Below are 23,111 nucleotides of genomic sequence, written 5' to 3'. Positions count from 1 at the left end.
ATGGATTTCATATTTCCCATTTCTGTTTAAGCAGTTTTACTTTGCTTTTTATTTTGTCCTTGGCTTCTGTTTTTGTGTCAGTGGCTTGTGTTGTCGCATGATCGATAGTTCTTTTCCTTTTTTTTTTTTTAATATTTTCATGCTCTCTCTCTCCCTCTTATATATACACACACACACATTTTTCATCCTCCTTAATCCATATGTTGACAGATGTATTTTTTATTTAATTTCTTTACCTTCCAGGTTTTCATGAATCCTTTATTTCATGTGCTGAATTAAAAATAGTGAATCGCGAGTATTCAAAGCCTATCACTTGGAGTTGTCATGGAGTTGTGATGGAGTAGAAATTATCTGATTTGTTTGATATTACAGTTAGAATTGCTGTTGAAAAAAAAATATTTTATTAAATATATTAATTAGCGAGTATTAAAAATTAATTTGATATGTCTTAGCTATAAAAATACTAAAATAAAAAAATTTCAAATTATTTTTTTAATAGCATTTAAAATGTGCTTTTTCCAAAAAGTGTTTTTTCTCCCTTCCTTGAAATTCAATGCCAAACAGGGCCATCATGTTTCAACTAGTGCAAAGGAGAACATGACTAAGAGTTTGACCAGTCCACACAAGAGTGTGTTTTGTAACTTTCTTGGGGATTAATATTATAATCTATGTAACAAAGTTGTTTAGTCAACAACTTACAATCAAACATGTTAGCCTTGAAATACTGGCCAATTAGGTTATCTCTTTGCAAACACTAATTATAGGGTCTTAGTTACAATTTTGAGAAGTGGAATTAAAGGAAACATTTCATCTTTGTGCAAGGTTTGGTAGCTGTAATGCAATCAAACATAGTGCTTTTGTATGTATATATGTGTTTGCAACAAGTTATAGTTTGAGAAAATATATGTGTGCATCTTTGTTTGTGTTTTCCTTTTTTCATTCTTATGTTACTGAAGTACAATATTACTTCTTTGGGTGAGAATTGTGATTTGTTGTTTCACTTTTCTGTTCTTTTTTTCCCCCTCCAATAAACCTGAATACTTAAAAAATGACTTAAGCTCGAGTTTGAATTCAACTCTTTAAATGAGTTGAGCTCAAGGTTGGCTCATTTAGTCTCTTCATTTGCTATAAATGAGCTAAAGGTCAGTCAAGCATGAATTTATTAAAATTTAGGTGAGCTTCGCTCAAGCTCTAATGTCTAGGCTTGAATTGTTGACCTCATTAAATATTTGATAAGCTGAGCCTTGGCTCTTCATGCTTAACTTAGATTGGCTCATTTTTAGCCTTATAGTTTTTCATTACTTTGTAAGCCATGTTAAGTACCATTTTTGTGTTAGAACTCCATTATAATAGTTTGGTAATGTTCTTGGTATAGTTGTCTTTTCATGCTACTTGCAGTCTTATTAGAAATGAATTATATATTCTTTGCCTATGTTAGAGGATTACGTTGTAATAAGCATTAGTTTTTCTCATTCTTGACAAAACCAAAACTTTCTCTGCATATTGCTTACTGACTATGTTACTTGGACTTGGGTATCACTATCCAAATCCGGCACGTGTCTGTGTGTTGAACTCAACCTATATTGCGAAATTTCATAAGAATCCCCACTAATATGAAGGGTCAAATATCATTCCTATGCTTGAATATCCTTGCTTGACACTGGTAATTTGGGCCCTGAAGTACTGGTTCAGGGTAAAGTGAAGAGCTATTATCACAAAAACCTCTTATTCTCTTTTTGTTTGATTTATTACCTTGTTTTAGGATTTTAATTTGATGATGCAAGGAATGAGTCAATTGTGCTAGCAACCATTGATTTGATTTTTTTTTACTACCTGAAATAGGTTAAACAATTTCTAGAAGAGAATGAGAAAGGGCATCTTATTGCTACTTGTCTAAATCCTAATATAGCAACGGGACTTCTTGATTTGAAAAACAAGTTTTCTAAGCGGCTCAACATTTTATAGTTGGACTTGACCCTTGAATGTTCTATAAAGGTTGATGCATCTTTCTGAGTTCCTACCTCCTGTTGTTATCAAAACCAGAAGAAAATTCACCTGTTTTTTTGCTTAGTCATGAGCTTAGCTAAGTTGCGGTTTTCCGCATGAAAATAGAGGAACTTGGATCTTACTACCGCTTTGGGGTCAGAAAGGTTGTGAATTATAAATTTTAGTTTATTTCCTTTAACTTCTTCATGGTGATGATGAGTTGTATCAATTATTTTGGTTTATTTTCTAGTGTCCTTTAATTTATTTCAGTTTGTTAATTGTTATTAATTGCCTGTATACGGACATCAAGAACAGGATGCTTTAGCCTTTCAAGCTTGTTCTAGTCACCTGACATTGATGTCATATTGCAGGCACGTATAATGTCCATAAGAGAAATATATGGCTATTTGAACCTTCTCATTAATGCCTCGGGCATCCTTTCAATACCAAATGTGTTGCATCCAGGTAGGAATATTGAATCATTGCTTCCGCAGAGTTAACTTGAATAGTAGACTTTAATATTTGCAATATTTTGTACAATAGCACTCTTTCTATAAAACTCAGACCCAGGCAAAGGAATAAAGTTAATTTCTTTGGTTTCCAATGCAGAAACAACGTAGAACTAACTAGAGAAATCATCATTAATGCTTACCAATGAGGTCAATGCTGTGGGTCCAATTCTAGTAATCAAAGTATGTGGAGACAACTTTTTGTTGGTAACTTGAATAATTGAATTCATACCTCGTGGAATGGTTTTTGAAGAACCCAGTTTCTGTTTTGTTTTGCCATAGTTGCTTCTGTATTAAAAGTAGCATTTTATGGGTGGTTAAATACTAATGATTTGGAAATACAAAGATTTTGCCATTTTCTTATATACATACTATTAAGATATGTACCATAAATAGCTAGGATATGTGTATCTGTAGTGATTGTGTGAATATATTTAGGTGCTAGAATCGTGGCTATAATTACGCATTTAATTAGGATTGTATTTCCTATTTAGTTGTCCTGTACAGATTATAAATTGACACCATTGGCTTGAGGGAATAATCAAGCTTTTCAATCATTCTCAATATTCTTCCTCAGTTCTATTTTCTAACATGGTATCAGAGCCCTCGGTGGGTCTGCTTTGAAATCTAAAACAAAGTCCTTATAGGAAGGAACTTTCCCTCTTTTTTCGGTCACTTTCTGGGAGTCCATGGTGGTCACAGCCTAGCCTAGTGGATTACTCAGCTCAGGATCGGCCTCAGGTGACCTCAATCACGCTGGTCCTGTCACATGTTTCTCACTTTTTTGTCACTACCTCTTCATATAATAGGCTTTTCTGACGTATTTCTGAGCAACATTTCAGTGTGCTTCTCTTGCCAACATGTCTGAGATTGAGGAGTCCTCAAACACAGCTTCCAACACAGGTTCTAAGATTCTCACACTCATATCCAACGCAGGTTCTGAGATTCTCAAACCCATATTTTCTTTCATTGGTAATTCACCAGCTATTACTATTGTTAAATTAGTAGGAAGTTAAAATTATATATCTTGGGTTGCATCAGTGGAATTATGGTTTATGGGGCAGGGGTATATTGTAATACCCTTCACTTGTCTACAGTGCAGTGTAGCCAAGCAAGTTGTGCTACATTCGGTGTCAGAGTACCCTATCCTATCTTATCGTTTACAATATTAATTTAATATCCATTTAATTATATTATCTCACTTGTAAAAATTTTTATTTTTATTATTTTTTTTCCATTTCTTTTTTTATGGAGACCTAGACAGAGTCCTCTCTGTTCTATTAGTGCATGTTGGGTTTCATGTTACCTGTTAAAACAATTTATATTCATTTCATCTATTCATTCATCATATCACTTCTCATGCTCATATCAATTTCAAGAAAATAAATTACATTTCATTCATATAAAGTTTACATATATAATAATTTACAATTTATATACAATCCAAAATTATTTACATCATTTAATTATATATAATACCAAAATGCAAAATATAATATGTACATGAGCCCTATCAAAATGACCGATGAGGTGACAACCTACACTGTAGCAGATCTGGTCCAAGTCCGGTCTAGGTCCTACTACTGCTGCTGCTCTCCAGTATCTACGCGTGGTAAGAACCAACGCGCTAAGCATAACGCTTAGTGGTGCCTAAATAAAGAAAAATAATTAAACAATTTAAAATAATTATTTCACGTATAACCTTATAAATAAATATCAATTTTCATGTATTTAAAATCTTTTACATATTTTCTAGAACTTTGGAAGTAAATAAGCTAATAGGGATTTTTTCTATGCATATACCTTATATTCAGTCTTATAAAATTCATATTAATGATTTTCTCATGTATTTATTTATATTTAAGGCTTATTGTTTTTATTTGTGCCCAAATAACCTATATCAGACTATAAAGAATAGATACACGGGAGTATACTAGTTAGACATCTGTATGTCTTTTCAGTATACAACAGTCATGTTAGGCATAAGACTAGCGAGCAGGCATAAGCCAGTAATAATGAAAATTGGCACTATGGCCATTGGGCAGGCATAAAGCTAATAGAACAATCATCTTAGATATATGTTGTCTGTCAATGATTATTCCTGTGAGCAGTACTGCAATATGTAGTCCCTAATTGGTATACCAATCAATCCATGCTATATAAATGAATCTAGGCATACTTTGGGCAGAATAGTATTATTAAATATTTATAATTTCATTAATTCATGTTATTTTTATGCTTAACAATTTATTCTAATTCATTTCATCTCATATGCCTAGTTATTTTATGGACCTTTCTTTAGGTCTAAATTTGATATCTCAATTTTACCTAACAATTTAGTCAAGAAGTGGCCACTGTTTGGCCATACATCTTTTATGGGAGTTGTTCATTTATGTGTTATCTTTGTTTTTCCTTTTGAATCATGTTATTTGAAGTTGTAGAACTCGAGTTATGGTCAAATAACCATAACTGGTTTACTGTCTCTTTCTGGGTCCAGAATTAGGCAGATTCTGGAGTCTATCTTGGTCTAATTAATTGGACCTGTTACAGTCATTTTTGGGCTTAAGATTCTTTATAGAAGTTGTTACCCTATGTCTTATAGTACCCTATGTCTTATGGTACAGTGCACCAGAGTGATGATACCCCACATCATCAAAGGCCAGATGGGAAGCGCACTACCAGATATCAGATACCTTCCTCCTCCTTCACAGATATCAATGCATATGATACTAATGCAAACCATAAACTGCAATGATGCATGACTCGACAATGCAACCTAATACCGTGATAGTCCACACGGCGGGGCCAGATAACAGAAACAGATACTGGGCATAGGTACCAATTCAAAACAGAAAATCAATTTGTACAAATCAATCAAAATTAATAAAAAATTTTAGATAGCAAATAATAACTGATAGTGCAATTCCAATAGTGTATTTCAATAGTTTCAGAGAGTCAATAAAATCAAATCAATCTCAAATCAATTCAATAAAATCAAATCAATAAAATCAAATCAACCTCAAATCAATTCAGTAATACATCAGTAAATTTTATAGTCAAATATCAATTAATATAAATACATTAAAGGCCTGTTCCTGGAATCCTAATGGGTCTAATGCAGAGATAGTTGACAAAATCAATTATTTAATCAAAATCGAAATAAAATTCAATAATAAAATAAAACTGTAGAAAATTACATATAAAATAATTGTTAAAATATTGATCTAAAATTTCATTTAATAACAAACTTAATGCTAAGAAATTTTGAAAGGGACTAAAACGGTGTCATGTACTATAATTACCACTCACCTGAAACTTTCAAAATAATAGCTAGATTCAATAAAAGAGAGACAATTTCAGCTGACAGAATGAATATTTGAATCTCCTACATACCCAAAATATAAAAGAAAAATATTAAATAATAATAAAATAAAATAATTTTAAAATATATATATATTGGGTGGACGGATACAAGGTTTATACGAACAGGGATACAAATGGTTTATATGAACAGGGGATACAAATGTTTATATATATATATATATATATATATATATATATATAAGCCTTGGACGGACGTGGGCGAGCAAGGGATTCAAGGACATGGACAACAGGGACGCGGATTCAAGGACATGGACAACAGGGACGCTTCCAATTGTTTCCGATATATATATAATCTAAATTTAAAGTTATCGTTTCACAATAATTATGATCAACCCAATTCAGTATTAATTATCAAAAATAAATAAATTTTTAGGGTAGTTGTGACAAATTAATGAAAGAAAATAAAATCAAATTCACCCATTATTGAATAAAGAATGAGAATTTTTACCTTGAAAACAGAATCGAACGTGATGTATAGAGAAGTAAAAATTTAGGGATTCTCTGTTGAGGGTATTTGATAGAAAAAGGATGTGACAAACAGGTTTTTGAGAGCAAAGTTTAGCAGAAGAGATGATTAGGGTATATATATATATATATTTCAAGAGTTCTATTAGGTGTAGAATGAAAATAGAGTTATTATTGAACTGGGTTGTTTAGATTGCAGATATATATTTAATTTCAAAAATAATATATATATATCTAAAAATAAATAACCAGACCATTTAATAAAAAATATATTTTTTTTATAAATATATTAAATTATTGTTAGCTAATTAAAATAAAATAATAATAAATAATAAATGTATATGGGTTTTCACATACTTCCCCCCTTAAAAAAGAATTTGGTCCCCGAATTTGAATAGATAAAATTCTAACCTGAAGAATTAAATAAGTGAGGATATTTGGCTCGCATTTCGGATTCTGCCTCCCATGTGGCCTCACTACTTGAGTGATTATGCCACAAGACTTTGATCAAAGCCACTTCCTTAGACCGGAGTTTCCTAATTTGTCGATCTAAAATCTTTACTGGTTGCTCCTCATATGACATATCATCCCTAAATTGCATGGTTTAAGGCTGTAAAACATGAGATGGATCTGGTACATACTTCCTAAGCATCGAAATATGGAAAACTGGATGTACATGTGTAAAACTGTGGAAGGGTGAGCAGTAAGCAATCGCTCTAATTCTCTGAAAAATTTCTAATGGACGATCTAAACGAGGGCTAAGCTTCCCTTTCTTCCCAAACCTCATGATTCCTTTCATAGGGGAAACTCTCAGAAATACATGATCACCAATCATAAATTCTACATCTTTACGCTTAGGGTCAGCATAACTTCTCTGTCGACTTTGAGCAGTCAAAAGTCGATCACGAATTAGTCGAACCTTCTCTGAAGTTAATTGTATTAACTCTGGTCTAGTAAGCCTTCTTTCTCCAACTTCATCCAAACAAACCGGAGACCTACACTTTCGACCATACAATGCCTCATATGGAGCCATCTCTATACTTGCCTGATAATCATATTATAAGCAAACTCCACTAAAGGCAAATGATGATCCCAACTGCCACCAAAATCCATAACGCATGCACGAAGCATGTCCTCTAATGTCTGTATGGTCCTTTCTGACTGTCCATCCGTCTGAAGGTGAAAAGCAGTACTAAAGTCTACTCGTGTTCCTAAAGCTTCTTGGAATTTCTTCCAAAATCGAGAAGTAAACTGAGTACCACGATCAGAGACAATGGAAACTGGAACTCCATGAAGACTAACAATCTTGTTTATATACAACTGTGCAAGTTTAGCAAAGTCATATGTAGTCTTCACAGGAATGAAATGAGCAGATTTTGTCAATCTGTCCACTATCACCCAGATTGCATTATAACCACCTCGTGTACTAGGTAAACCCACAACAAAGTCCATGGCAATATGCTCCCATTTCCACTCGGGAATAGGCAATGGATGAAGTAACCCAGATGGTCTCTGATGTTCTGCCTTAACCTGCTGACAAGTCAAACATTTAGCAACAAAGTCTGCAATATCCCTCTTCATGCCACCCCACCAATAATGCTCCCTTAAATCATGGTACATCTTAGTTGAACCTGGGTGTACTGTGTAAGCAGAATGGTGTGCCTCCTCCATGATTTCTCTTCTCAACTCATCAACATTGGGGACACAAAGTCTAGTGCCATAACGAAGAACTCCATCATCATTCAACATGAACCCTTGAGCTTGGTCTTGATGAATATTGTCTATAATCTCACACAGTTGAGAATCCCTCTTTTGAGCAGCCTTAATTTGATCAATTAAGATAGGCCTAACTCGAAAATGTGCTAAGAATGATCCAGCTATGATTTCAAACTCTACTTCCTGATCTAGCAACCCATGTAATTCACCAATCAGAGGCCTCATCTTGGTAGATATATGGGCTAAACTACCAGAAGACTTCCTGCTTAGAGCATCAGCCGCTACATTAGCTTTTCCAGGATGATACTGTATGGTGCAATCATAATCCTTCAGCAATTCTACCCATCTTCTTTGCCTAAGATTAAGATCACGTTGGTCAAATATGTATTTGAGACTTTTGTGGTTAGTGAAGATTTCACAAGTCTCACCATACAGATAGTGCCTCCAGATTTTCAAAGCAAAAATTACTGCAGCCATTTCCAAATCATGAGTTGGATAATTACATTCGTGTCTTTTCAATCGACGAGAAGCATATGCAATAACCCGTCCATGCTGCATCAAAACACATCCTAAACCAATCCTAGAAGCATCACAATATACTACATAACCCCCTGATCCATATGGAAGGGCTAACACTGGTGCTGTAGTTAAACGAGTCTTAAGCTCCTGAAAACTTTTTACACAAGCCTCAAACCACTGAAATTTCATATTCTTCTGTGTCAACTTAGTTAAAGGTGCTGCAATACGAGAGAAGTCTTGAACAAACCGTCTATAATACCCTGCTAAACCCAAGAAACTACGAATCTCTGACACAGTTGTGGGTCTAGGCCAATGAAGCACTGCCTCAACTTTCTTCTTATCAACGCACACCCCATCCTTAGATATTGTATGGCCTAGGAAAGCTACACTATCTAACCAAAACTCACATTTTGAGAACTTGGCATATAGCTTGTGTTCTCGTAAGGTCTGAAGGACAATTCTCAAATGCTGTTCATGCTCCTCCTTACTCTTTGAGTACACTAGAATGTCATCGATGAACACTATAACAAATTGACCTAAGAAAGGCTTGAAAACTCTGTTCATGAGATCCATAAAAGCGGCCGGAGCATTGGTAAGACCAAAAGACATTACAAGAAATTCATAGTGTCCATACCTAGTCCTAAAGGCCGTCTTGAGTATGTCTTCTTTCTTAACCCTCAATTGATGATACCCAGATCGAAGATCAATCTTGGAAAAATACTTTGCACCTTGAAGTTGGTCAAACAGGTCATCTATGCGTCGAAGAGGATACTTATTACGCATAGTTACCTTATTCAATTGCCTATAATCAATGCATATTCTCAAAGACTCATCCTTCTTCCGTACAAATAACACAGGAGCACCCCATGGAGAAACACTAGGGCGAATGAACCCCTTATCTAGTAGGTCCTGTAGTTGCTCCTTCAACTCCTTAAGTTCTGCGGGTGCCATACGATAAGGTGGCATAGATATGGGCTCAGTTCCAGGAACTAAGTCTATACCAAACTCTACCTCCCGCTCCGAGGGTAAACCTGATAAATCTTTTGGAAACACATCAGGAAACTCCTTAACCACTACAACATTCTCCAAACCTGCACCTTCTACCTGAACATCTCTAACATAAGCTAGATACCCCTTTACACCTCTTTCGCAATAATCGTCTAGCACTCACTACTGAGATAAAATTACTAAAGGCTACACTGCGATCTCTCTGAAATTAAAATTCTTCCTCCCCAGGAATTTTAAAGAGTACAACTTTACTATGACAATCTAATGAAATGTGATAAGTGGCTAACGAATCCATGCCTAAAATCACATCATACTCAAATATATCTAAAGAAACAAGATCTGTAGCTAATTCCCTATCTCCAATGTGAACTATACATCCCCTATACACCATATTAGTGTCTATTGCGTTCCTCATAGGTGTTGATACAGATAAAGGATACTCTAACAAATTAGGTGGTGTACTAAATATCATGGCAAAGTATGGGGAAACAAAGGAATGGTTGTGCCCAGCCTTAGCCATAAGCGTCTGTTCAGATGTCTAATTAATAGTTTGAGGTGGTACCTCCCCTGTTGGATCAAGATTTGCACCATTAAGACCCTTGGCCTTAGTTCTCCTCTTACGTCTAATAGACCCAGGCACCTATTCATTTTAATAAACAAGCATTAAATTTGAAAATGTGAGCCAAATTAAGATAGGTGAAAAAGTACGAAGGATGCAGATATTTGAAGCAATGATAAACTGAAAAGACGTTAAGGATCCTATGCTCCGCAAGTTTACTAGACCTCAACCGAGCTCTGATACCAACTTTGTCACAGACCCAAAATTCTGAACCGTGACCGACGCATAATTTAAGTATTTTTAAATAATGCAAGTGTTATCAGAGTATTTTGAATGAATATATTGTCACTTACTAATCTCGAAAATAGACAAAATCCAAATAAACAAAATGCTGAATAAACATCATAACTATCCCATAAGTAAACTGCGGAGTCTCTACAGATTTCAAATAAAAACTTTAACTATTCAATAAACTAACTAATTATTAGCCCGAGAAAACATGAATTCTGGCATACCATGAGAACAAAATCAAAGTTGTCCTTCTCCAGAAAATGGACTGAATATTTGGATCATTGCGAAATTCTCACGATCTGAAACAGATAACAGACAGAGAAAACGTGGTTTGAGCTAGATGCTCAGTGAATGATAATTATAGCACACAACGGAATAGGAACTTGCAGACGCTTGATTAATTTCATAATAAATTTTCTATTCAATAAAATCATGCTCATGTTGTCAAAATCATTAATAAAATAACTTTGTAAAACATATATATAAAAGAAATTCATTCAATAAAAATTTTTATGGTACAGTGCGCCAGGGTGATGATACCCCACATCACCAAAGGCCAGATGGTAAGCGTGCTACTAGATATCAGATACCTTCCTTCTCCTTCACAGATATCAATGCATATGATACTAATGCAAACCATAAACTGCAATGATGCATGACTCGACAATGCAACCTAATACCGTGATAGTCCACACGGCGGGGCCAGATAACAGAAACAGATATTGGGTACAGGTACCAATTCAAAACAGAAAATCAATTTGTACAAATCAATCAAAATCAATAAAAAATTTTAGATAGCAAATAATAACCGATAGTACAATTTCAATAGTGTATTTCAATAGTTTTAGAGAGTCAATAAAATCAAATCAATCTCAAATCAATTCAATAAAATCAAATCAATCTCAAATCAAATCAACCTCAAATCAATTCAGTAACACATCAGTAAATTTTATAGTCAAATATCAATCAATATAAATACATTAAAGGCCTGTTTCCGGAATTCTAATGGGTCTAATGCAGAGATAGTTGACAAAATCAATTATTTAATCAAAATCGAAATAAAATTCAATAATAAAATAAAACTGTAGAAAATCACAAATAAATAATTGTTAAAATATTGATTTAAAATTTCATTTAATAACAAACTTAATGCTAAGAAATTTTGAAAGGGACTAAAATGGTGCCATGTACTATAATTATCACTCACCTGGAACCTCCAAAATAATAGCTAGATTCAATAAAGGAGAGACAATTTTAGCTGACAGAATGAATATTTGAATCTCCTACATACTCAAAATATAAAAGAAAAATATTAAATAATAATAAAATAAAATAATTTTAAAATATATATATATTGGGTGGACGGATACAAGGTTTATACGAACAGGGATACAAATGATTTATATGAATAGGGGATACAAATGTTTATATATATATATATAATCTAAATTTAAAGTTATCGTTTCACAGTAATTATGATCAACCCAATTCAGTATTAATGATTAAAAATAAATAAATTTTTAGGGTAGTTGTAACAAATTAATGAAAAAAAATAAAATCAAATTCACCCATTATTGAATAAAGAATGAGAATTTTTACCTTGAAAACAGAATCGAACGTGATGCATAGAGAAGTAAAAATTTAGGGATTCTCTGTTGAGGGTATTTGATAGAAAAATGAGGTGACAAACAGGTTTTTGAGAGCAAAGTTTAGCAGAAGAGATGATTAGGGTATATATATATATATTTCAAGAGTTCTATTAGGTGTAGAATGGAAATAGAGTTATTATTGAACTAGGTTGTTTAGATTGCAGATATATATTTAATTTCAAAAATAATATATATATCTAAAAATAAATAACCAGACCATTTAATAAAAAATATATATATTTTTATAAATATATTAAATTATTGTTAGCTAATTAAAATAAAATAATAATAAATAATAAATGTATATAGGTTTTCACAGTAAATAATTATTATGACAAAAAATAGAAATAAATATTGATGAAAATTAAATTAAAAATGAGTAAAAGAAAGAAGAAATAAAGATAAACCGACAATTCGGTAAGAGCAAAATTTGGTCAATTAAATTTGAGGGTCCAATATTGACCAAGAATGATGATTATTAATTTAATGAAGCTAAATTAATTTAATTAATTGAAATTATGAAAATTAAAAATAATTATTGAAAAGTCAAATTATAATGATTATAAACTTCAAAATAATTTCAAATTTGCCATTCTACTTATTTACCATATTGCCATTAAATATTTAATTATTATATAGGTTAATTATTGAACAAAAATCTGCATCTTTTTCCCTTCTTCTTCTCGTCCACTTGCCTTCTTCCCTTATTCTCTAAAATATTTCATTAAAACCTAAAATCCAAAGCTTAAAACCCTAAGTCTCAACCAAATTTTTTCTTGGAAAAATTATAGCCCACCCTAAACTAAAGCCTAATTAGTAGAAAGCACTCAAGAAAACCAAAAGAAATTGTGTTTGGGGCAAGAGGAATTTCAGCCAAGGTGGACCAAGAAGGAGCTTCAAGTTTTTGATTGATTAGAAGGTTGAATTGAAGTTGAGTGAAGTTAAGGAATAAGGTTAGTGCTAGAAATTCTCTTGGAATTTAAAATTTATGCAAGTTGATTTAGGGTTTGCTCAAATATGGAATTTGGTGTTGTGACTTGAATTTGATGATGTTGAGGTTGATTATTGACTATTAGAAGTGCTATAAATGTGAATTTAAGTTTGGAAGTTGGGTGAAATTGAAAATTGGGAGTGCTTCTCTTATGCAGGAAATTCAGACCTATGAGTCCAGGGTATTGTTTGACCTATAACTGAAGTTGTGTGACTCCAATTGGTATGAGGCCAATTGGAGGTGAAACTAGACACATAATGGCACAACTTTTGTGAAGAAACCATGCCCAAAAAACCAAACCAAGTGGACCAAAAGTTTGCCCTAATCCCGGTGACCTGCAGTCTGCCTGGGCAAAATGACCAAATGAACAGTATTTGGTCATTTGGCCATAACTCAGTGTAGAAAAGTCTAATTGACCTCAACTTTTACCAGCAACAAGCTGAGATATAGACCAACAACTTTCATGAAGAACACAAACCCAAATTCTGATCATAACCTAGTCAAATTGCCAACCAAACTTAGGTCACCAAATCTGGCAGAACCAAATTGCCCAGAAAATCTGGGTACAGGTCACTCCGGCCAGTTATGGTAAAATAACCATAACTTGAGCTACAAAACTCCAAATGGAGTGATTCAAAAAAAGAAATTTAACTAGACAAAATAAGGAACAACTTTCATGTTGATCATTTTGCCAAATTCCCATTGTAAAAATGACTAATGGAACAGTAAACCTAGGGCATGAAATCTGAAAATTTTGAATAACATAAGATAAGCTTTGAAATGGTATTGGAAATCAAGACCAACAAAAATAAAATGCAAAATGTGGTATCTTGGTGAACTTAGGTTCAATAAATTTATTATGTATTAAAAAGTCAACAATTTGAGTGAATAGTAATGTGAATAGTAATACAAAGACACAAAGTATAATAACTAAATTGGTAGAGGAAATTAAGGTATGAAATTTGGAATCCATGAAACATTCATGGATTACTTGGAATAGAAATAGTAATTCACCTAAATGACTTAATGAACATTTAAGTTATGTGAGTATATAGTTAAGATTTATTCCCATTACTAGTAGGTCTAATAAAACATAAGTAATACCACTTGAATATGAAATGACATTAACCTAGATGGATTGTTGAGTATAAATGGGATGAGGTTCACATTAGGATTTATGTTTCCATTACAAATAAGATAATAACACCTTGTATGAGTTATGAATTCATATAAATATTGTAATGAATAAATGAATCACATGAAAATATGAATGGAACATTAGTTTTCTTTATAAGAGAAAGGAAAAATGTTTTCAGTACAATGGTATATGAACACCATTGTTGTGAATGATGATCAATATGAATGATGTAAGGAATGTATGAATATTATGATGAATGTATAAATTATGAAATTTATCATGAAATAATAAAGTCATAAAACACAATATATTAATATTTAATAATATTATGTGTCCTTGTATTGCCTAAACATGTGTGTCAGATTGGATAGTTTGGCATGCCAATAGGGTATTGTTTTAGCAGTACTGCGAAAGGCTTTATGCCTGTATTCATGGCTTTGTGCCCGTATTCATGGCTTTATGCCCGCATTCATGGCTTTATGCCAACATTCATGGCTTTTATGCCCGATTATGTGTTATCATGGCTTTTTAGCCATACCTGATCATACGTGGTTGGCGTTCGCGTCCCATGGTATGACGGCGAGGCATGGTGTCGGTGCCAATGACCCGTTATCCAGTTTAGTCAGCCTGTCATAGGTTACTTGGGCAGTGAAATTTATTGAAATAAGTTAAGAATATTAGTAATAAAAAAAAATATTAGAAATTAAATAAATGAGTAAGATGACCTAAAATAAATTAGAATAGTTATTTATTAGAAAGAATCGAAATGAACTGGACCGATATCAAAATTTACTTATTATGAAATAATCTGAGACAACCTAGCAAGTATAGAGAAAATGCTAAAAGATTAGCAAAGAAAATTATAACATAAATAAATATTGTAAATGTGACTTATATAATAATATAAGTATAAATTTATTATTTTCAGATCATTTTTCTTTGTACGTTATTACTGTACATTAGCGAAATAAACACTTTCAAAGAAGACTAAATTAGGATAAAACATATTAAATTTTAGAAACCGCATGTGAAGTATAAATAAATCTTAATTATTTGAATTATGTTTTATTTCTATCTTTATTTGTATATTATTTCATTGTTATATTATTGCACCACTAAGCAGCAATGCTTAGCACGATGGAATTGTTTCCTTCGCGCAGGTACTGAAGCTAGAACCCAATGGACGTTTGACTGGGAATTTTGTGAGTTTTGATCTGCAGAGTGTCAAAGTTTGTCACCTCTTCAGCAATGCATGTAGAACCCATATAGATCATATTTTGTATTTGTATAAAATGCTAGATATTGTATTATAATGTAGATTATGAACATGTAATTAATAGGAATGCGATGTAAATTAATTAATTAGCTTTTTCATATGTAATTAATTTATATATTATGTAAATTATGAAATTTTGTAATTATTTTGTAAATTAAGGAAATTTGAAAATTTTGCTTATGTAATTTGAGTATGTTTACATATGAATTGAGTATGAATGGAAATGTATGGAAATGATTATGAAATTGAAATGTATGGATGAGATTTGAAATAAGAGAAAATTATGAGAATGATTGATGAGATAATTATGATTAGCATGGATAAGATTTTATTTTAGAAATATTGTTGAATTTCAAACAGGTGAATATTGAAATACGCCAAACGATAATAAAATAGGGAAAACTCAGCTGGTTTCTCCGTCGAAAAATAATTGATATTAAATTAAATAAATTCAAAATTATTTTAAAAAAATAAAGTAAGATAAGTTAGGGTGCTCCTGCACCGATTGTAGCATGCCTTGCTCGGCTACACTGTAGTCGGGGAGGGGTGTTACACACTTGTTGGGCCGTTCATGGTCGACCACCATGCCCCATTCAGTCAAATAATGTGGGCTGATCAACTGCTCATATGGCTCAATTCGGTGAAAATGGTATTCTTCCATTACCTGATGGAAAGGATCAGGTGTCAGATTCTATCCTATTAACTGGAGCTGATTACAAGGAGTATTTGCAATATCAAACAACCAAACAACAATATTCTAACAGTGCTTATTCTGCTAATTTTTTTGCTTGTCTAACACAGTCTTCGCTCACTGGTTCATGGATTCTAGACTCTAGTGCTTCTGATCATATATCTGGTAATAAAAGTATTTTCTCATCTCTAGTTTCTCATTCGATTTTGTCTAAAGTTACTTTGGCTAATGGTTCACAAACTTTAGTTAAGAGCATAGGAGAAGTAAAAATCTTTCCATCTATTCCTTTAACCATAGATTTTTTTCACTCCAGAATGCCCATATAATTTAATCTCTATTAGTAAATTGACTAAAAATCTCAATTGCTCTGTCACCTTCACAGCTGACTTTGTTGTTGTGCAGGACCGAAGTACGAGGAAGATGATTGGAGTAGGATGTGAGTCACAAGTATTGTACCATCTTTCTACTTCAAATTCTCCAGTTGCTCTTGCCTCTACCACTTTCGCTGATCTTCTTCACAATCGTCTGGGTCATCTGAGTCTTGCCAAATTGCAAAAAATAATTCATAATCTTTCTAGTTTATCTTTTTTTGAATGTGAGTCCTGTCAACTTGGGAAACAAAATTGTGTTTCCTTTTCCAAGCGAGTCAATAATAGGGTTAAGTCCATGTTTGAAATTATCCAATCAGACATTTGGGGTCCAAGTCGTGTCATTACAACTTTGGGATTTCATTATTTTGTTACTTTTATTGATGATTATTCTCGTTGCACTTGGTTATTTTTAATGAAGACTCGTTCTGAATTATTCACTATATTTCAAAAATTCTTTACTGAAATACATAATCAATTTGGTGTTTCTATTAAAATACTTCGTAGTGACAATGCAAAAGAATATTTGTCTACTCCCTTTACTCATTTCTTATCTTCTCAGGGTATTACTCACCAAACTTCATGTGCTTATACCCCTCAACAAAATAGGGTTACCGAACGAAAGAATCGTCATCTAGTTGAGACTGTCTGCACTTTACTCATTCACCATAATGTTCCTCTTCGTTTTTGGGGAGATGCTATTCTTACTGCTTGTTACTTAATTAACCAAATGCCTTCTTCTGTTTTGCAGAATCAGAGTCCTCATTCCATTTTGTTTCCCGACCAAGATGCCCATTAGTTGTCCCTATGTGTATTTGGTTGTATTTGTTTTGTTCATGATCACACTCCTGGCAAAGACAAATTTTAGCCCAAATCAATAAAATGTGTAATTTTGGGATATTCTAGACTTCAAAAAGGTTACAAATGCTACAATCTACTTACAAATAAATACTTTGTGTTAGCTGATGTAACATTCTTTGAAACATCTCCCTATTTTTCCTCCAACACCGCATCTAAGGTTTTTATTCCCACCACCTTACCAGTTCCTACTCTTCCTTCACCGCCAATCAGTCCACCACCTCTACACGTCTACTCACATCGTCCTCATCCTCCCACTAACACCATTGATGCTTCTTTACTTGATACAGGTATAACACTTGCTCCTGGTGACTCTCACCCTCCTTTATCTTCATCTATTCTGGTCTCGCCTTCAACAGACGATGCTACTCCTCCCATTGCCATCCGAAAAGGTATTCGTTCGTCTCGAAATCCTCATCCTATTTATAATTTTGTGAGTTATCATCGTTTGTCTCCTTCCTACTATGCTTTTGTCACCACTTTGTTTAATGTATCTGTGCCTAAGACTGTTAGAGAAGCTTTGGAATATACAGGATAGTGTAATGCAATGGTTGAAGAGATGACTGCTCTCCATAACAATGGCACTTGGGATTTGATGCCACTACCGAAGGGCAAATCTACTGTTGGCTGTAGATGGGTTTATACAGTCAAGGTGGGGCCTGATGGACAGATTGATTCTCACTCCTTACCCCTCCGTAAGACATAATATGATCTCATAGTATACCTAATGAATTACCGAACTTCGCTAACCGATAACCCATTAAATATACTACAAGGGATTTTAAACCAATTTCTATTCATTTTAAAGTGTAGGGTAATGGTGAACAATTAATAAAAAGCCTTTAATTAAGGTTTATGTCATAGGATAAAATTTTGATTAATTTGGTATTAAAAAAATTTTTCAAAAATTTTGGCAGAATGTCGGCTAGAAATTGAAAAAATAGTTCTTCAAAACCTATTAAAAACTGTAACACCCCCAAAATTTTAATTTTTATGAGCATTTTGGTATTTTAATTTTATTTCAATTTTAGGAATTTTTTTGAGATTTTTCGGATTTTAAAAATCGGGTTCGATTTTCCGAAAATAAAACTTTGATGAATTTTAAAAATTTATTTAAAGACCACGTGGCAAAACTAAAAATATATTTGGAGTCTACGTATTTTTCTGAGTTTTCTGGAATTTTTTCGGAATTTTTGGACCTCGTTTTCGGTCCTGAGGCAGAGTAAAAATTCAAAATTTTGTATTTCGAATCGAACAGGCCGAATCGAACCGGACCGGATCGGACCGGTCTTCTTCCCTTTTTCTTCCTCCCGCGCGCGACGTTCCCTCTCCCTTTTCTCTCTCTTTTCTCTCTCCTCCCCTCCCCTGCCGCCTGCCAGCCGCCTCCCCTGTGTCCCCACCTCGCCGACGCCGCCTCCCAGCTGTCCCAGCCGACCGGCCGCCACCCCAAACGCGGAACGCGGCGAACGCCCTCCTGCAGCGGCGTTTCGGCTTCTCCGGCCGATCCGGCCACCAATTGGACCGGGTCTTGTGTCTAAAATCATCTACTCGGCGAGAGCTTTCCATAGACACCAAGAACGCCGAAATCCATCGAGCGGTTTGTCCAATTTTTGCTCGGGAAGTTTTTAGCCTATTTCGACTTTTGGGCTAGATTTCTCGAAAATCGTGAATCCCACGAAAACACCGAGGCTACCAGCACGCTCCACTCGTTGAGAGCTTCGCGGCGACATAAATTTCGAATTTTTCCGACACCATTTTTCGGTGGGTCCCACGGAACTTCGCAGTGTTTTTCCGAGTATTAAATGAGCTTAGAAAATTCTGAAAAATTTATGTACTAACCCCCGTGTTATGGGCTTCGTGTAGGTATCCTCAATTCGCGGAAATTCGGCGATTGGCCAAGTGCAGTGAATTTCCGGCCAGACAGACCCGTTACCGGAAAAGTCTCCGAATTGGACCGAGGTTTTGGCTAACCCCCATTGTCAGACGTCCCGAGCGCGTCCCCGAAGTCGGAATCCGCAAAGGTAAACCCGAACCTTGCTTTTTCGTAATTTTCTAGCGCTTAAATAGGATTAAAAATCCATAAAATATTCGTGGTAGCTTAGAAAATTATGATTCTTTTTGCAATAGCTTAGTAATATTGCTAAGGACCGCGGGGCAAAGTTTTATAATTTTTAGAGCTTGTTTGGGCAGTTTTTGCAAAAATGATCAATAATAATGACTAAATTGAAATTTTGCGTATTGTGATGGATGACTGATTTGATGGGCCCAGGAGGGGCTGTGTGATATGATTGAGTTGTGGACATATGGATTGTGAATATAGAAGTGTGTTTTGAGCCTTTTTTCAGGTTGGGTAGGTTCTAGGTATAGGGGAGACTCTGCCGGATTTTCGGCACGACTTAGGATGTATTGGTCTTTTTCTTTGTTTGTATTGAGTCAAATTTATTAAATGATTGTAATAAAATTGTCAGGTGAGCCGGGACAACCTTCTTCCTCCGCCCAGCCGCCTCAGTGACCACCGTCAAGTCTGTGAGTAAAATATTAATTTTAATTGTAATTTTGATATTATTATATGTTCAGCATGCCCATGCATCACTTATATGCATATATTTATGTAGTTAAACTCTAGGCACGATTTATGTTGCATTCATAACTGTTAGCGTGCCATGGATGTTGTTGTGGTAATTTGGAGCAGTGTGCGTGTGTTGGCGTGCGTGTGACGTGGTGTGGACTATGGATAGGACGGGGTAGTCACGGCTTGAGTAATTCGCTGGGACCCTTGATTTGGTTATTAAGTGGAAGTCCGAAAGCCGAGTAATTGGCACGGGTTGGATTTAAGAGAGCTGTATAGGGGATCAGCTCCCATATGTTATGATTGATACTACAGGGTGTGTGAGTGCTCCAAATTACCTTTTTGATGTTATGATGTGAAAATGTTGTTGATGTTGCATTTCACTCTACAGGGTGCATTAGTTTTAGATAGTTATAGGGATTATGGTTAAAATTGATATTTTACTCTCTGAGTCGAACGCTCACTCCTGTTCAAAAATCTTTACAGGCCACAGGAGGATATTTTATTCTGGGTTAACCTGCTTTTATACTTCGCAGGTTGTTTATCAATATTTGTGTAATTTTATTTGCTCCTAGAATTTTCGCATGTGTTAGCAATATTTATTTGAATTTGGTCTGTAATATTATTATCATGTTGGACCTGTAAACTTAATATTCTATGTCTGTTTGATGGATTGGATGAGGGAGCTGAGCTCCCATTTCTTTTATGATGTTATGAGTATGTGGAGGGTGAGCTGAGCTCCCCAGTTGAGTATTATTGTGTTTACAGGTCGGGTGAGTCAAAAACTCCCCGTTGGAAAGTCTATTTTATGGCCGGACTCTGTCCGTTTGTTTTCTTGAAATTGGGCCCAAATGGGCCTTAGAGTTGGGTAAAGGAACAGTTAGGCTTACTACGGGCCTCGGGGGCTTTAAGTCGCCTGTGTCCTAGTCTTGGGTCCGGCCCATAGGTTGGGTCGTGACAAATGTGGTATCAGAGCTTAGGCTCCAGATTCTTAGGGAAAAATTGTCTAAGTGTTGGGAAGAGTCTACTAGGAGTCACATGCGGAAAAATAGGGTCCACATTCATCTTGCATTGTCATCTTTGCTTCTAGTTTCTGCTCCATATATTATGTATAAATATGAGTCTATAGAGCTGTATAATGTGCAGTTTTGAATTTTGTGGGCTAATGCTGCTGAATTTCAGGAAAATGCGTAGAAGCAGGAGAGCTGCCACTGCACCAGAACCAGATGTGCCTGACGAGGTGTCAGCACAGGATGAGGCGCCTGCCCCGAGGAGGCGGGGTAGGAGGCCTAGAGCTGCTCAAGTAGAAGAGCAGCTACCACCAGTACAGGATCAGTCTTTTATGGCACAGGGTCCCATGGACCCCATGGCAGCTACTCTAGCTGGTTTGCAGAGAACCATCGATATGATGGCGTAGTATATGGTCCACCCTCCACAGCAGCAGTAGTCCACCGCACCAAGAGGGGAACCTTACAAACAGATCATCAATTTCAAGAAGTTGGTGCCTGGAACTTATAATGTGTCAGACGATGCATATTGGTTTTTGGATTCTGCATGACAGCGAGAGCAATTACTGATTGGTGATAGAAGACTGATAGAGTGTATGCAGCATGTCATGGGGCCTATGCCTAGATAATGGATGAATGACTACGTGTTACCCCGGATGGAGGGTTTGACATGGGCTCAGTTTGTGGAACTTTTTATCAATCGGTTTGTGCCAGAAAGCTTCAGAGACCAGAAACAGTGGGCCTTTGAGGCCTTAAGACAGAATGGCAGGTCTGTAGATGAATATACTACAGAATTTCTGGAATTGAGCAGATATGCCCCTACAGCAGTAGCTACAGAAACTATGAAGGTGAAGAGATTCCTAAAGGGGCTTGACAGGAGGTATGCGAACCTGGCCATAATGTCTAATCAGTCTTTTGATGTGGTGGTTGATCGAGCCAGACAGATTGAGATTAGCTATGCTGTGGATGACAGCGGAAGAGCAAAGAAAAACAGAGCAGAGGGTTCTTCAGGTGTTCCCCAAATGGGTACTCCGGATAGTGGTGGCCAGAGTAATTACAGAGGAAAGGGTAGGAGCAAGAGAAGTGGTTTTAGACACAGACCACGAGGATTGCACCAGTGCGGATCCAAGCGGTGGTCACTATTCAGGTATTAGCCTGATTCAGATCCTCCTTGGCACCTTGTGCACAGTGTGGAAGAGGACATTCAGACCTTGTTTGATGGGATCAGAGTATGCTTGTGTGTGGCCAACCAGGTCACTTTGCTAGAGAATGCCCGTGTTCGAGCCACGGATGGGGTCACAAGGTTACATTGCGAATGTTCCTCGCCGATTGTATCCGGTACTTCCAACATGGCGGCGATCGATTCGATGGCCACAGGCGAGGACAAGGGGACATGGATTTGGAGGCGGTCAGAGGTAGAAGTCGAGTTACGCCACTCGGGGTAGGGGTCAAGCTCGGGTTTTCACCGACCCACCAGATGCTCGAGCTTCCAATGCAGTTGTGGCAGGTATTCTTCTGGTCTGTTCTTATGAGGCTCGTGTTTTGATAGATCCGGGTGCTACGCACTCATTTGTCTCCCCTATGTTTGCCATGAGGTTGGGTAGAAACCCTACAACTTTAGAGTGCCCTTTGTCAGTAGCTACCCCACTTAGTGACAACATAGATGTAGATATGGTTTTTTCGGGTAGCCCAGTTGTAGTGGATGGAAAGATCCTCCCAGCAGACTTGGTTCCTCTACCAGTAATGGATTTTGATGTAATCCTGGGGATGGATTGGTTGTCAACTCACTATGCCACTTTAGACTGCAGGAACAAAAAGGTGTATTTCCACATACCTGGTGTGGAAGAGTTTAGCTTTGATGGTGACAGGAGTGTGGCTCCATATAATTTGGTGTCAGCAATTAGTGCTAGAAAAATGTTGAGGCGTGGATGCCAAAGGTATTTGGCATTGGTGAGAGATACATCTATAGAAGGTGTCAGCATGGAAAATGTTCCTGTTGTCAGAGAATTTATGGATGTCTTCCCAGAGGAGCTTCCAGGGTTGCCACCAGGAAGGGAAATAGAGTTTTGTATTGATGTTGTGCCGGGTACAAACCCCATATCCATGCCACCTTACAGGATGGCACCA

The 23,111-nt window shown here is 35.6% G+C and overlaps 1 pseudogene; it reads left to right on the top strand.

Moving 5' to 3' along the window:
- The window catches only part of LOC110633444 (benzil reductase ((S)-benzoin forming) IRC24-like), a 48,253-nt pseudogene that overhangs the window by 1,072 nt on the left and 24,070 nt on the right, over positions 1–23,111 (top strand).

The sequence above is a fragment of the Hevea brasiliensis genome, chromosome 17, assembly GCF_030052815.1.
Source record: "Hevea brasiliensis isolate MT/VB/25A 57/8 chromosome 17, ASM3005281v1, whole genome shotgun sequence".
Classification (NCBI taxonomy): domain Eukaryota; kingdom Viridiplantae; phylum Streptophyta; class Magnoliopsida; order Malpighiales; family Euphorbiaceae; genus Hevea; species Hevea brasiliensis.
The sequence above is the reverse complement of the archived record's forward strand: the minus strand, read 5'-3'. Positions and strand labels throughout refer to the sequence as shown.